This window comes from Triticum urartu, chromosome 4 (genome assembly GCF_003073215.2).
Source record: "Triticum urartu cultivar G1812 chromosome 4, Tu2.1, whole genome shotgun sequence".
Classification (NCBI taxonomy): domain Eukaryota; kingdom Viridiplantae; phylum Streptophyta; class Magnoliopsida; order Poales; family Poaceae; genus Triticum; species Triticum urartu.
The window spans coordinates 367170780-367184929 of NC_053025.1; positions in this window are offsets into that span (position 1 = coordinate 367170780).

Consider the following 14150-nt stretch of genomic DNA (forward strand, 5'->3'; position numbering starts at 1 on the left):
AAAATTACCGGGTTATAAAAACTGATAATTCTGGGTCATGATTGTTGCTAATGCCGGTTCATGATTGTTGCCAACACCGGTTCAATCTGGTTTGCTCAAACAGAGAATTTGAAAATATTTCTTCGATAATAATATAATACCTGTAGCCTCCAAGTCTTCGAGCAGAACAAAGTGATGGCTTAAGACTTCCTTCAATATAAATACTGCCAATTTTGAAGAAATCATGTTGTTCATCCCAGTCACTTGTAAAAACTTAATACTCCATATTATGTAGCCCCCAAGTGCCGGGTTGTCATGCTTGCAGCAACCTGGGACTTGTAATTGACTGATGCCCATAAAACTTCAACCAATGTAGCCCCCAAGGGCCAGGTCATTATGCAATAATGGGCAGGCACTTTGTAAATACGATCATGTAGACTTGAGTAGCGATATGTAGCCCCCAAGGGCCGGCTCATTATGATATGATGAGTCGGGTCTTAATAAGGCCAATAAAAATGACTTTCCATTAGCACCCAAGTATCATGGTGCATGCTTGCAGCGACATGAGACTTGCATGTAATCTCAATTTGAATAATGTAGCCCCCAAGTGCCGGGTCGTAAGCCTGCAGCAACTTCGGACTATTCCTTCCATTGTAGAATAAATCATATCCTTTGATAAAATAATAGCCATTGCGCTAAAGCGACTTTGAAAACGTCAATAATACCGGTTATTAATAACCATAATAATATCCAGCCATGTTGGCTATTCAAGATAATATAATCCGGTATGAAAACCTTATTCATTCAATATCATAATGAAAATTCAGCCAAGTTTGGCTATTTGAATAATATAACCCAATGATTTATAAGCGCATGATTCCAATGGCGCAATCCAAATATATACTGGCGACTTATCGTCTTAAAGCCAGGCCTATTTAATAAACACCGAATAATTTATCATCATACTGGCAACATATAGTCGAAAGCCAGGTCGGTTTAATAAACGCCGGCGATTTATAATCATGCTTTATTCAACCTGTTTCTGCATACAACAAGTTTAAAGTGTCCTGGCGGTTTACCGCCGGACGGGTCATAATGCCCAACATATAACCCGGGTTTATAACCAAGGCTGCACTTAAGAACAATCAAATATGAAATATATCATACCTGTGACATTGAATCACATCGTTGGTTTACCAACTTTTTGTAGTAAGGGTGATAATCCCAATCTTGAGTACTGATAACTCCTTCCATATTGTGCCGGTTTATGATAAAATCGTACCGGGCTGTGATAGACACCGGATTATCCATATATAATACTGGTGACTCATAGTCAAACCAGACCGGGCTGACAGTCTCCGGATTATAACTTGATCGTGTACTGACAACTTGTAGTTGAAAGCCAAGCCGGGTTAATGAACGCCGGTTTACTTTATAATAAGATGGTAACAGAAAATCAAACCGGGCAGATAGTCTCCGGTTTAAGATTTGACCGTGTTTCGTCAATTTGTAAATGACCGTCGAACCGGATTAACAATGTCGGTTTAAAACACAACAAAAGAAAAAGGTCTTTAGCAAAAAGAACAGAATTTAAGCAAAGGCAAAGATAAAACCATTTGCAAATGAGGCTTTGAGCCGATCAAGAGGCGTTACCATGGTCGGACACGACCAAGCCCCCAAAAGGCGTAGCTATGGTTCGAGTCAGCCAGGTCCCCAAATGATGCATTGGCATTACGCCGATCAAGAGGTGTAGCGATGGTTCGGGTTCGACCAAAGCCCCCAAGTGATGCTGCGGCACTAGGCCAATCAAGAGGCATGACGATGGTTCAGATTTGACCAAGTCCCCAAATGATGCATTGGCATTACGCCGATCAAGAGGTGTAGCGATGGTTCGGGTTCGACCAAAGCCCCCAATTGATGCTGTGGCACAGGGCCGATCAAGAGGCGTGACTATGGTTCAGACGTGACCACAAGTCCCCAAGTGATGCTGTGGCTTTACGTCTATCAAAAGGTGTTGCTATGGTTCGGACACGACCAAAGCCCCCAAGTGATGTTGTAGAATTGAGCCGATCAAGAGGTGTGACTATGGTTCAGATATGACCAAGTCCCCAAGTGATCAATAATATGATAAGCCAATAAGGCATGGTACCCATGTTTGAACCGCGCATCATGGCAGCAGGTCCTCTCTGGCACCCTTTAACTTTTTGCAAAAGATAAATCCTTCTTGAACTGGATGTTAAACCGGATATTGAGAGTTTTAAAGCTTTGTGGGAGACATCTTTCCCTTGAACCGGATTTTAAACCGGAATCTTCATTTTCAGCCGGAAATTTTCTGACGGCCTTTAAATTTTCATTCATATGGTAGTAACTCCCGGGACCGGGTTATCTTTCCCTGCAGTGTCCTGGGGTTCTTGACTTCGCTGACAAACCGACAACCTTTGCTGAGTCATATTATTGTAGCCCCCGAGTCTCAAGGTGACTCGAAGAGTTGGCTTGAGATTCTCCATATTTGACCGTGATATAAACTGGCATAACTTGTGTAGCATTGAAGTTGATAGGACGATCTGAATCCACAGAAGGTTGAGGTGACTGTGGCGGGTTATAAATGATCTGTTGTGACACCCGGATAATTAAGCTACAGTAATTCTCTGCTAATGATGCGACGTCACTTCGATTACTATTGCCAACCTCTCGTTGATTCAAAAATCAATCCAAAATTCAAATTTAAAATAAAGTCAAACATTAAAAGTTTTCAAATGTCAAAACTAAGATGTTCAAAATGTGACAAATAAATCATAAGGAATAATGCTGGGAAACCACATTTTTATAAAATGTTTAAATGTGCTAAACTAATTAAAACAATAGCAAAGACAATTATTTAAATGCCTTTTATAATTAATAAAATATTAAACTAATTTATTTGTGGACTAAACCTTATGTGGTAGTAGTATATTTAGTTATACTAATTTAGGAGATACTCCTATATTTTAGAATTAAAATTAATGTAAGAATAAAATTTAAACAATAAAGAATAAAATAAGAAAAGGAAAAGGTAAGTAAAAAGAAAAGATAAAACCCCCACCCATTGGTCCAATTGGACCAGCCGGCCAACAAGCCACCATGGCCGGCCCAAAGCCCACCTAAATCCCCCGTAACCCTAGACGATCGTGAGCCCAGCCTCCTAACCAATCCCCATCTCTCCCAATCCCCTCGCTCCTTGCCTCTTTCCTCCTCGCGCCGCCACCCACAGAGGGAAGCGCTCGCGCTCGCGCTTGACCCCCTTTCATGCTCGCCCGACCATGCTACCTCGCAGCTTCTCCCGCTGTCCTCGCGCCGCCGCCTGGATCTCCACGCCCGGCCATGGGCGGCGCTCACCGGCGCGCGTGTGTGCTCGCCTGAGCCGCCCGTCCACTGCCTCGTCACTGGCGCCCCTGCCTAGTCGGCCACCGAAGCAAGCCGGCCAGCACCACAGGCTCCTTCCGCGCGACGCCCGCACCCTCCTCTGCCGACATGCCCGCACCCACCTCGTGCAGGGGAGCTCGCGCCAGAGCCTTCTTCCTCAAGGCCATGGCGTCCGCCGTGGATGCACCATCTTCGCTGCGCCCTCCTTCTACTCACCATCGCTGTGAGCCCTCACGTCTTCCCGTCTCTCCCCTAGCTCGAATGCAAGCCGTCTCGTGAAACCACCGCGCTGTCGTCCGCCATGACCGGGGCTCCGCCTCCACAAGCTCATAGTGGCGCCCACACCCCCTGCGCGCCCTGGCCGAGCCGCAGCCGCCGCGCCCAGCGCCCGTCTGCACCGCTTGCTGCTGCTCTGGTCGGCGCCGCCTAGCGCCACTACTGCGCGCCGCTGCTACTTCGGTGTAGCTGCAGCTGCTACGAGCTGCTGCTCGCCCTGGCCGACGGCGTCCCTGTACGCCGTGCGTGCTGAGGCCGCTACTAACTGGGCCGGCCCCCTGTTAATTAGTGGGAGCAAATTTCCCTTTATTACTAACCCCCACTGACCATTGGACCCCCCTTGTTAATTATTTAAGTTAATTAATCTAATTGCCTAGATATTTTAGTTAATAGACACGGACCGGTGGACCCCATCTAGTTAGATAAGCTACTAAAACTCAGTGTATAACATGTTCCTATGACACATGTGTCCCGCTGGTCCCTTTTGACCAGTCAAACTGCTGACTGGGATAACCCACACAATGGATAACCCACACAATGACATGCGGGTCCCCTGAGACCTTTGACTAATCAACGGTCTTAGTTGACTGCTGACTTGGCAGTCAACTGGGCCCCACCTGTCAGCCCCTGTGCAAATAGCTGGGTACACTTCTGTGTACCCATAGCAATTTAGCCATTTAATTTTGAAATAATAATAATTCCAGAATATTCGTAAAACTTTGAAAATTCATATAAAATAATCCGTAGCTCGGATGAAAAAGTTTTATACATGAAAGTTGCTCAGAACAACGAGACGAATTCGGATACGCAGCCCATTCATCCGCCACGCATCCCTAGCATAGCGAACACGCAACTTTTCCCCTCTGATTCATCTGTCCGAAAACGCGAAACACCAGGGATACTTTCCCGGATGTTTTCCCCCCTTTTGCCAGTATCGCCTAGTACTGCGTTAGGTCACCCCTAGCACTGCATATTGCCATGTTATGCTTTGTATTGCTTTGATTGCTCCATTATTTATTGTGTTCCCCCGTTACTTCTTTCCGGTAGACCCCGAGACTGCCGGTGACCCCAGTTCGACTACGATGTTGATGACCCCTCTCTCTCTTGCCAGAACAACCAGGCAAGCCCCCCCTTTGATCACCAGATATCGCCTACTCTTTTCTCTATACTGCTTGCATTAGAGTAGTGTAGCATGTTACTGCTTTCCGTTATTCCTATCCTGATGCATAGCCTATCCTTGCTACTACTATTGTTACCATTACCTGCTATCCTACTGCTTAGTTTAGGATGCTAGTGTTCCATCAGTGGCCCTACACTCTTGTCCATCTGCCATGCTATACTACTGGGCCGTGATCACTTCGGGAGGTGATCACGGGCATATACGATATACTTTACACAGTTACATTACCTGTGATACTGTTCGGAGATGGGGGCTGAAGGGGCAGGTGGCTCCATCCCGACGGCCCCCCGACGGTTACTTTGAGGCGGAGCGACAGGGCAGGTTGAGACCACCTAGGAGAGAGGCGGGCCTGGCCCTGGTCGGTGTTCGCGGACACTTAACATGCTTAACGAGATCTGGGTATTTGATCTGAGTCTGGCCATTTGGTCTATACGCACTAACCATCTACGCGGGAGTAGTTATGGGTATCCCGGCGTCGTGGTATCAGCTGAAGCCTTCGTGACGTCAGCGACTGAGTGGCGCGCGCCGGATTGGACCGTAAGCCTGCTCTTGTATTAAGGGGGCTAGTTCTGCTTCCGGCCGCATTCGCAACGTGCAGGTGTGCTATGGGCGATGGGCCCAGACCCCTGTGCGCTTAGGTTTAGACCGGCGTGCTAACCTCTCTGTTGTGCCTAGGTGGGGTTGCGACGTGTTGATCTTCCACGGCTGGGCATGACCCAGGAAAGTGTGTCCGGCCAAATGGGATCAAGCGTGTTGGGGTATGTGGTGCACCCCTGCAGGGAAGTTAATCTATTCGAATAGCCGTGATCTTCGGTAACAGGACGACTTGGAGTTGTACCTTGACCTTATGACAACTAGAACCGGATACTAAATAAAACACACCCTTCCAAGTGCCAGATACAACCGGTGATCGCTCTCTCACAGGGCGACGAGGGGAGGATCATCGGTTAGGATTATGCTATACGATGCTACTTGGAGGTCTTCAGTCTACTCTCTTCTACATGCTGCAAGACGAGGCTGCCAGAAGCGTAGTCTTCGAAAGGACTAGCTATCCCCCCTTATCCCGGCTTTCTGCAGTTTAGTCCACATATAATAGCCTTATTCCAGTTGATACCAATGCATACATATGTAGTGTAGCTCCTTGCTTGCGAGTACTTTGGATGAGTACTCACGGTTGCTTTCTCCTTCTCTTCCCTCTATCCTTTATACCTGGTTGTCGCAACCAGATGCTGGAGCCCAGGAGCCAGACGCCACCTTCGACGACGACTACTACTACTCGGGAGGTGCCTACTACTACGTGCAGCCCGCTGACGGCGGCCAGGAGTAGTTTAGGAGGATCCCAGGCAGGAGGCCTGCGCCTCTTTCGATCTGTATCCCAGTTTGTGCTAGCCTTCTTAAGGCAAACTTGTTTAACTTATGTCTGTACTCAGATATTGTTGCTTCCGCTGACTCGTCTATGATCGAGCTCTTGTATTCGAGCCCTCGAGGCCCCTGGCTTGTAATATGATGCTTGTATGACATATTTTATTTGTAGAGTTGTGTTGTGATATCTTCCCGTGAGTCCCTGATCTTGATCGTACACGTTTGCGTGTATGATTAGTGTACGATCAAATCGGGGGCGTCACATCTGTATAAGCCGTGTCAACAACACGGCCAATGGTTCCTTCCAACTGGCGATTTGAAGTTTAACCAAACTGTAGTGGCGGCAACTTGTGCGCCTGCCCATTGAGCCATCCAGTGCAGACGACGGTTGATAGTATATGATAATTTGCCTCCAATTTGTTGAAAGAAAACCGGGCTACCCAAGCAATGACTGGCTTTATATTCAACAAACAGCTCATGCAGACAGGTGCAACCCAGTATGTTGATGTAGACCAGGCCGCAAGAGACGGACGACAAAGACGACCGCAGCATCAGAGGTGGTTCGGACAAATGAGTCGGCCGCGGCATTGTAAACCGGTGCGGATGGGGAAAATCGGCACCGGTGTCGTAAACCGGCATAGTCGGGCGAGTTAATCGCGGGTGCGGTCCCGGCAAGCTGATGTAAAACGGGCCATAGGGACGGCGATTTGCTCACGCTCATTCAATGGGTGGTATGACACGGACGAAACGCCAGTGCAGAACGTTGCTAGCGCGTGCTCCGTGCCCGTAATATAACGCCTCATTTGTAATGAACAGTTGTCCTGCGTCAAAAAATATCACATGCCAAAGTAATTGTTCACACAAAAATTAATATGTGCTATGAAAACAAACCGAACAGATATCACCTGATGTTTTTTGGTCGGACAAGGGATGATCCGTTCGTCACGACAGAAGCGGCTGAGACAGACCGGTGGCTCAACATAGCCCCGGCGGCTCAACATGGTAGAGGCGGCCCAACGCGGCCCCGGCGGCTCATTGTACCCCGTGTCAAGAGCGGCGGCTTGCGCATGTTCGTTCCTCGGGCAGTATGACACAGACAAACGCTGGTACAAAATGTTGCCAACTCGTGCTCCATACCCGCGGTATAAACACACATGTCCTGCGTACAAAACACACAGCAGGGCAGAGTAGTTGTTTGTCGAAAGAGATCATCATGTACTTAGGAAAAAATATATATATAGGAAAAATATCACCTGATTTATTTAGGCGAAAGTTCCGTACGCAGACCCTGTTTCCAAGTTCCCTTGGCCATTAAAATATTCGGCCCTTGTTGTTTTTTACTCAGAAAAATTCCTTGGTCCACTGCTCTTTGCTGGTGTCCACACTCGTAGGCTATCCCAAGTAGATGTAATAGTTGTACTGATGTTGCACTAGTACTGATAGTAATCTGACCAAGTGGTTCCCTCTTGGTAGCATAAAAGGCCCCTTCAAAACCTTCGAATCCAAATTTGATCACCAGCTCTTTAACGACCATGCACTAATGCTGCAAGCTGAACTGTTGCTCTTTGTTTTCAATAGCAGCAGGCGTGACGGCGCGAGGCAGGATCTGCTCCGGTAATGGAGGCGAGTCCGGCTGTGGAAATTTCACTGGCAAAGGGAAAAACTGCCACGGCGACTGAGACCTGCCGGCCACGGCAGAGCTGCAGCAGAAAGGCGCCGGGGGCGAGCCGGCGACAGCGGCCCAGAGGCGAGTGGAGACCGCGGAGACCGTGGAGGCGGACGGCAGGGCAGGCGGCTTAACGGGTCGTCGAAGGCGGCGCAGGCCGTAGCGGACCACGGTGAATAAGCTGCTTTAGCCCAGAGGCAAAGGGAGATCGCAGCGACTCAAGGGTGCAGGTCCGGCCCAGAGCAGAGGTGCACTGGCAAAGAACAGCAGCAGCAGAAACGATCCGATGCGGCTCAGAGATGACCGCGACAAAGGTGGCAAGGCTGTCGGCGGTTTTGCAGGCGAGCGGGCCATGACAGAGGCAGCTCACGCCACAACAGCGGGTTGAGGTGTGGCAGTTCAAGACGGACGCGGCGGCAGTCGACGAAGGTGGGAAGGTGCCTGCGAAACGCGGCCGCAGCACAACAGCAGCAGAGCCCGCGCCCATCTCTGCTTCTGAGTCGTTGCCAGTTCGAGGAGTCCACATTCGTGCTTCCTTCTCCTAGTGGCTCCCTCCTTTTTTTTCAACTTTGACTTTTCTTCGATTTAGATCTTGCAAGCAGATCAAACGTGGCTCTGGCCATTGAGAGAATAGTCGTCCAGCCTAATCTTTTTACTTGATATGACAAGTAGTATTTATCTGATTGATACGTGCTTGCTCATACAGACATACTTGCCAATTGATTTGCAGTCTTCCGGTCGTCAGACTAAGAAATAACAGCGGTTTGTAGGTGTGGTGAAGTCAAACCGGAGGCGGAGCAAGGTGACTCGGTCTTCGGCTGATTAGTACAAACTCAAGGCCGTGATTATGCTACAGCCAGTTTGGTATTATGCCAATCTCGAATTCGACGACCTGGACTTCTGCTTGGAATCGGTGTCCCGGCCTCTGACCCAGATACGAGCAGCGGATTTAGATCAAAACCGCATGAAAATCTCTGTTAACTTGGTGACTTGCGGCAATGCACAGACACGCAACCTTAATTCTCACCCCAATTTTGCTCGCACCGCTCGATTGTTCATCAATGATGCAGATTCTTCCAAACCGGCTTCTCTTCATCCGAAAAATTGCGAACCTCTCGATCCTGGGGAGAGATCCCTCCAAGAACTCAACACCACTGTGCGCAGGCCAAACGGTGGGCGCCAACTGTCGTGGAATTGTCACGGCAGATGTCCTTAGTGTCAGGACTTAGTCGCGAGGCCAACGCATCTATGCGGTAGCTTGAGAGGGGTTAATCGAGACGAGAGACGCAACACAAGATAGGGATTTAGACAGCTTCGGGCCCCGGGAAACATCATCCGATAAAAACCCTACATGCTGTTTGAGGCTAGGTCTCATTATCATCACGAGGGAGTCGCCGTAAACCGGCTCTCCTCTTTGTGTCTAGCCCTAAGATTATTTCTTCTTGCTTGTAGCTTGTCCCTCTTTGGGGAGCCCTGCCCTCCCTATATATGTTGAAGGGGCGGTTTACATGACTAGTCCTAGTTGGATTAGGATTACTCTATTACAAGTGGAGTCCTAGTCTTGCTTCCTTTGTAGGAGAATAATCCTTACACTTTCCTCATAAACCGGCCCAGCATTAAACGTGAACCGGCCTTCTGGGCCTTGGGCCTTGTCATCTGTCGGTCCCGCATGCCGGATCACCAGTGAGTCATAATGACCAGGTGGGTTGCTTGTAAACCGCCAGGTCCGTGTGGGTCGCCAGTGAATCGCCAAGTATTAACCGGATCCCAAGTAAACCGCCAAGTCCGGCCGGGTTATACTTCCGGCTGGTTTACGCCGTGGGGTATATCCCCGACACCTTCTGTTCAGACTCCTTAATAAAATCCGGTCCAAACAACTGGCGGTCTCCAACTTCATTCCACGACAATGGGGTCCTGCACCTCCTTCCGTACAAGGCTTCGAAAGGGGCCATCTTCAAGCTGGATTGATAACTGTTGTTGTAGAAAACTCTGCATATGGCAAGTTGTCGTCCCAGCTAGATCCGTAATCTAGCGCACAAGCTCTCAGCATATCCTCCAGAATCTGGTTGACTCTCTCGGTCTGTCCATCTGTCTGCGGATGAAAAGTTGTACTGAACTCTAGCCTGGTACCCAAAGTTTCGTGCAACTGATTCCAGAACTTTGAGGTAAACTGGGTTCCTCTATCTGATACAATGCTCCTCGGAACTCCATGCAGACATACGATCCTGGTCATGTATATCTTTGCCAACTTAGCACTGGTGTAGGTAGTCTTCACTTGGATGAAATGAGCTATCTTTGTCAAACGATCGACTACTACCCAAATCGAGTCATAGCCTGAACGTGTTCTGGGCAAACCTGTGATAAAATCCAAGCCTAGCTTATCCCACTTCCATTCGGGTATTGGCAAAGGTTGTAACAATCCTGCTGGCTTCTGATGCTCTGCCTTTACTCTTTGACATACATCACAAACTGCTACATACTCCGCAATATCCTTCTTCATTCCGGTGCACCAGAAAGTATCCTTCAAATCCAAATACATCTTGGTATTTCCTGGGTGAATCGAATATGGTGAATCATGGGCTTCCTGCAGAATTAACTTCCTGATCTCCGGGTCGTTAGGTACATAAACACGGTATTCAGACCATAGGGTATCGTGCTCATCCTCATGAAATCCTTTAACTTTTCCTTTGCTCATGTTCTCCTTTATAGAGGCAACCTCCTTGTCAGTCTTCTGAGCATCTCTGATCTTATCCATCAAAGTAGACTGAATCTCCAATGCTGCTACATAGCCTCTCGGAACTATCTCCAAACATAGCTCATGAAGGTCCTCGGCTAACTCCTTCGGTAAATCTCCCGTCATTAGTGTGTTGACATGGCTTTTATGACTCAGCGCATCAGCTACTACGTTAGCCTTTTCGGGATGATAATACAATCTCATATCATAATCCTTGATGAGCTCCAACCATCTCCTTTGCGTGAGATTCAACTCCTTCTGCGTGAAAATATACTTCAAACTCTTGTGATCCGTGTACACCTCACAATGGTTTCCAATGAGAAAATGTCTCCAAATCTTCAAGGCGTGCACTACGGCTGATAATTCCAAATCATGCGTGGCATAATTCAACTCATGAGGCTTAAGCTGTCGTGAGGCATATGAAACAACTCTTCCCTCCTGCATAAGCACTACTCCAAGTCCTCGACGTGAAGCGTCGATACACCTCATAATCCTTGTTTTGATCCGGCAAAATCAACACTGGTGAGGTAACCAAACGTTTCTTCAACTCCTGGAAACTGGCCTCACATTCCTCAGTCCATATGAACTTGGTATCCTTCTTCAACAACTCCGTCATAGGCTTCACAATCTTCGAGAAATTTTCAATGAATCTCTAGTAGTATCCTGCAAGTCCAATAAAACTCCGGATCTCTCCAACTGTTGTTGGTACTTCCCAATTTGTCACAGTGTCAACCTTGGTGGGATCTACTGCTATACCTTCTCCGGATATAACGTGTCCGAGGAATCCAACTTCCTTCAACCAAGACTCACATTTGCTAAACTTGGCATATAACTGATGTTCTCTGAGCTTCTCAAGTACCAAACACAAATGCTCCTTATGCTCCTCTTCATTCTTCGAGTAAACTAGAATATCATCAATGAACACTACGATGAACTTATCCAAAAACTCCATAAACACTTTGTTCATCATGTTCATAAAATAGGCAGGTGCGTTAGTCAGACCAAATGACATAACGGTATACTCGTACAGCCCATACCTGGTGGTAAAAGCCATCTTAGGTATATCCTTTTCTCGAATCTTCAACTGATGGTATCCTGATCGCAGATTGATCTTGGAAAATACCTTAGCTCCTTGCAATCGATCAAACAAATCATTGATCATCGGTAGTGGGTACTTGTTCTTGATTGTTACTTTATTCAATCCTCGATAATCAACAACCATCCTTAACGATCCATCGTTTTTCTCCACTAGAAGTACTGGCAATCCCCAAGGCGACGAACTTGGGCGAATATAACCTTTATCCAGTAACTCTTTAATCTGCTTCTTAATCTCCTCTAAATCCTTTGTGGGCATCCTGTATGGTCTCTTAGATATTGGCCCTGTGCCTGGCAAAAGCTCAATCAAAAACTCAATGTCTCTATTCGGTGGAATGCCTGGCAACTCCTCTGGAAATATATCCGGAAAATCCTTTACCACCGGTACTTCCTCCTGTACAACTCCCGTTAGGGAATTTACTTGAGTCCTCTTAGGCACATGTCAGGATACATACTTGATCCTTCTTCCTTCCGGGGTGGTAAGCAAAATCGACTTACTGACGCAATCGATGTTTCCTCCATACATCGACAGCCAATCCATACCCAGAATTACATCCAAACCTTGCAATTCCAAAATGATCAAATCCGAGGGAAACACATGCCTACCTATACTCAATGGCACTTGAAAACATCCTCGGCTGGCCATATACTTCGCTCCTGGTGAGCTTACTAGCATAGGTGTTCTAAGAACCTTGGTGGGCAGGTTATACTTATCCACAAATCCCCTTGATATGTATTAATGCGATGTACCAGTATCAAAAATAACGATTGCAGTAAAAGACTTAACCAAAAACTTACCGATTACTGCATCCGGCTGCTCTTCAACCTCCTCCACGTTTACGTGGTTCACCTGTCCCCTGTTGAAAGGGTTTGGCTTCTTCCCAGAGCTTCCATTGCCATTTCCATTCTGGGATTCAGGACATTCATTGGCGTAATGTTCGGTCTTATGGCACTTAAAGCAAGTGACTTGGCTCAAGTCTCTCTTGGCTGGTGTTGATGGGTTGGTACGGTTCTGGTCGTTGCTTCCTCCATTCCCGTTACCATTATTGGGGCCATTATGGTGGTGCGAGCTTCCTCCTCCATGGGTATGCTGAAAATGTCCTCCTGGTTTAGGGGTAAAACGTGGCTTCTGCTGAGCTCCTGAATTGTACTTCCCTTGTCCATACTTCCTCTTGCGATTCTCAATCTGCTGCTGCTTCCCTTCAATCATAAGAGTGCGATCTACCAACTCCTGGTAGTTGTTGAAGCTTGCTACCATCAACTTCATGCTCAACTCATCATTCAGTCCTTCCAAAAACTTCTCCTGCTTAGCTGCATCCGTAGCAACATCATCTGGGGCATAACGCGCTAGCTTACTAAAGTCATCCACATACTGGCCAACTGTCCGTCCTCCTTGGCGCAAGTTGCGAAACTCACGCTTCTTCATGGCCATAGCTCCTGCTGAAACATGGGCAGTACGGAAAGCCTGCTGAAACTGGTCCCATGTGACAGTGTCGATAGGGTAAGTGGCTGTGAAATTCTCCCACCATGATGTTGCGGGTCCTTCAAGTTGATGTGCAGGAAATTTCACCTTTTCCGCATCTGTGCATCCTGCCGTGGTCAACTCCCTTGCTGTCTTGCGGAGCCAATCATCTGCTACTATAGGCTCGGTGCTACTAGAGAACACCGGTGGATTCAGCCTAAGAAAACGGGTTAAGTGATCCATAGGTGGTGGTGGTGGTGGGTTGTTGTTGTTGTTCCCCTGATTCTGATTCTGGACTAGTAACTGCATCAACGTATTCTGCTGCTGGATCAACTAAGTGAGCTCCGGTGGGAAGGTAAATCCGGGGTCACGTCTCAGAGGCATTTGATGGGTTTAGAAAAGATGAGATTTAAGAATAGAGAGAGGTCTAGAGAGAAAACACTACCCATATGCACATGAGGCAAAAGCAAACATTTCAATTCATTCAATCAAACAAGGGCATACAATCGGTCTAACTATCGCAAAAGTGCTCGGACTACTCTATTTACATGGGGGAATAGTACTACTGATGGGATGGTCTACTAGAAATATTCTTTGGTTGTAGACTCCATGATATCAGCTCCAGCTTCATCAACATAGTCATCATCGCTATTGTCTAGGTCCAAGTCGGTGTCGTCGATGATGATGTAGTCTTCCGGGCGAATCTCCTTGGGTTCTTCGTCCTCTTCTACTGGTGTAGGGTCTCCCATGAATATTCCAATCTTCTTGATCAGGTCGTCATTCTTCTCCACTAATACTTTGATTTCCTCCATATAATCTACACTTGTAGCCTTGAGTTCTTCTTCTAGTTCCGTGATTCTTGTCCTCGCCTTCTTCAGATCTATCATGTCTGCGCAGATTTGGTTCTCCTGATGTCGAATGTGCTGGTTTAACTCCTGGATAAAAGCTGCGATTGATCTATCCTTCTTGGTGCTGATCATCTCCCAGTGCTCAT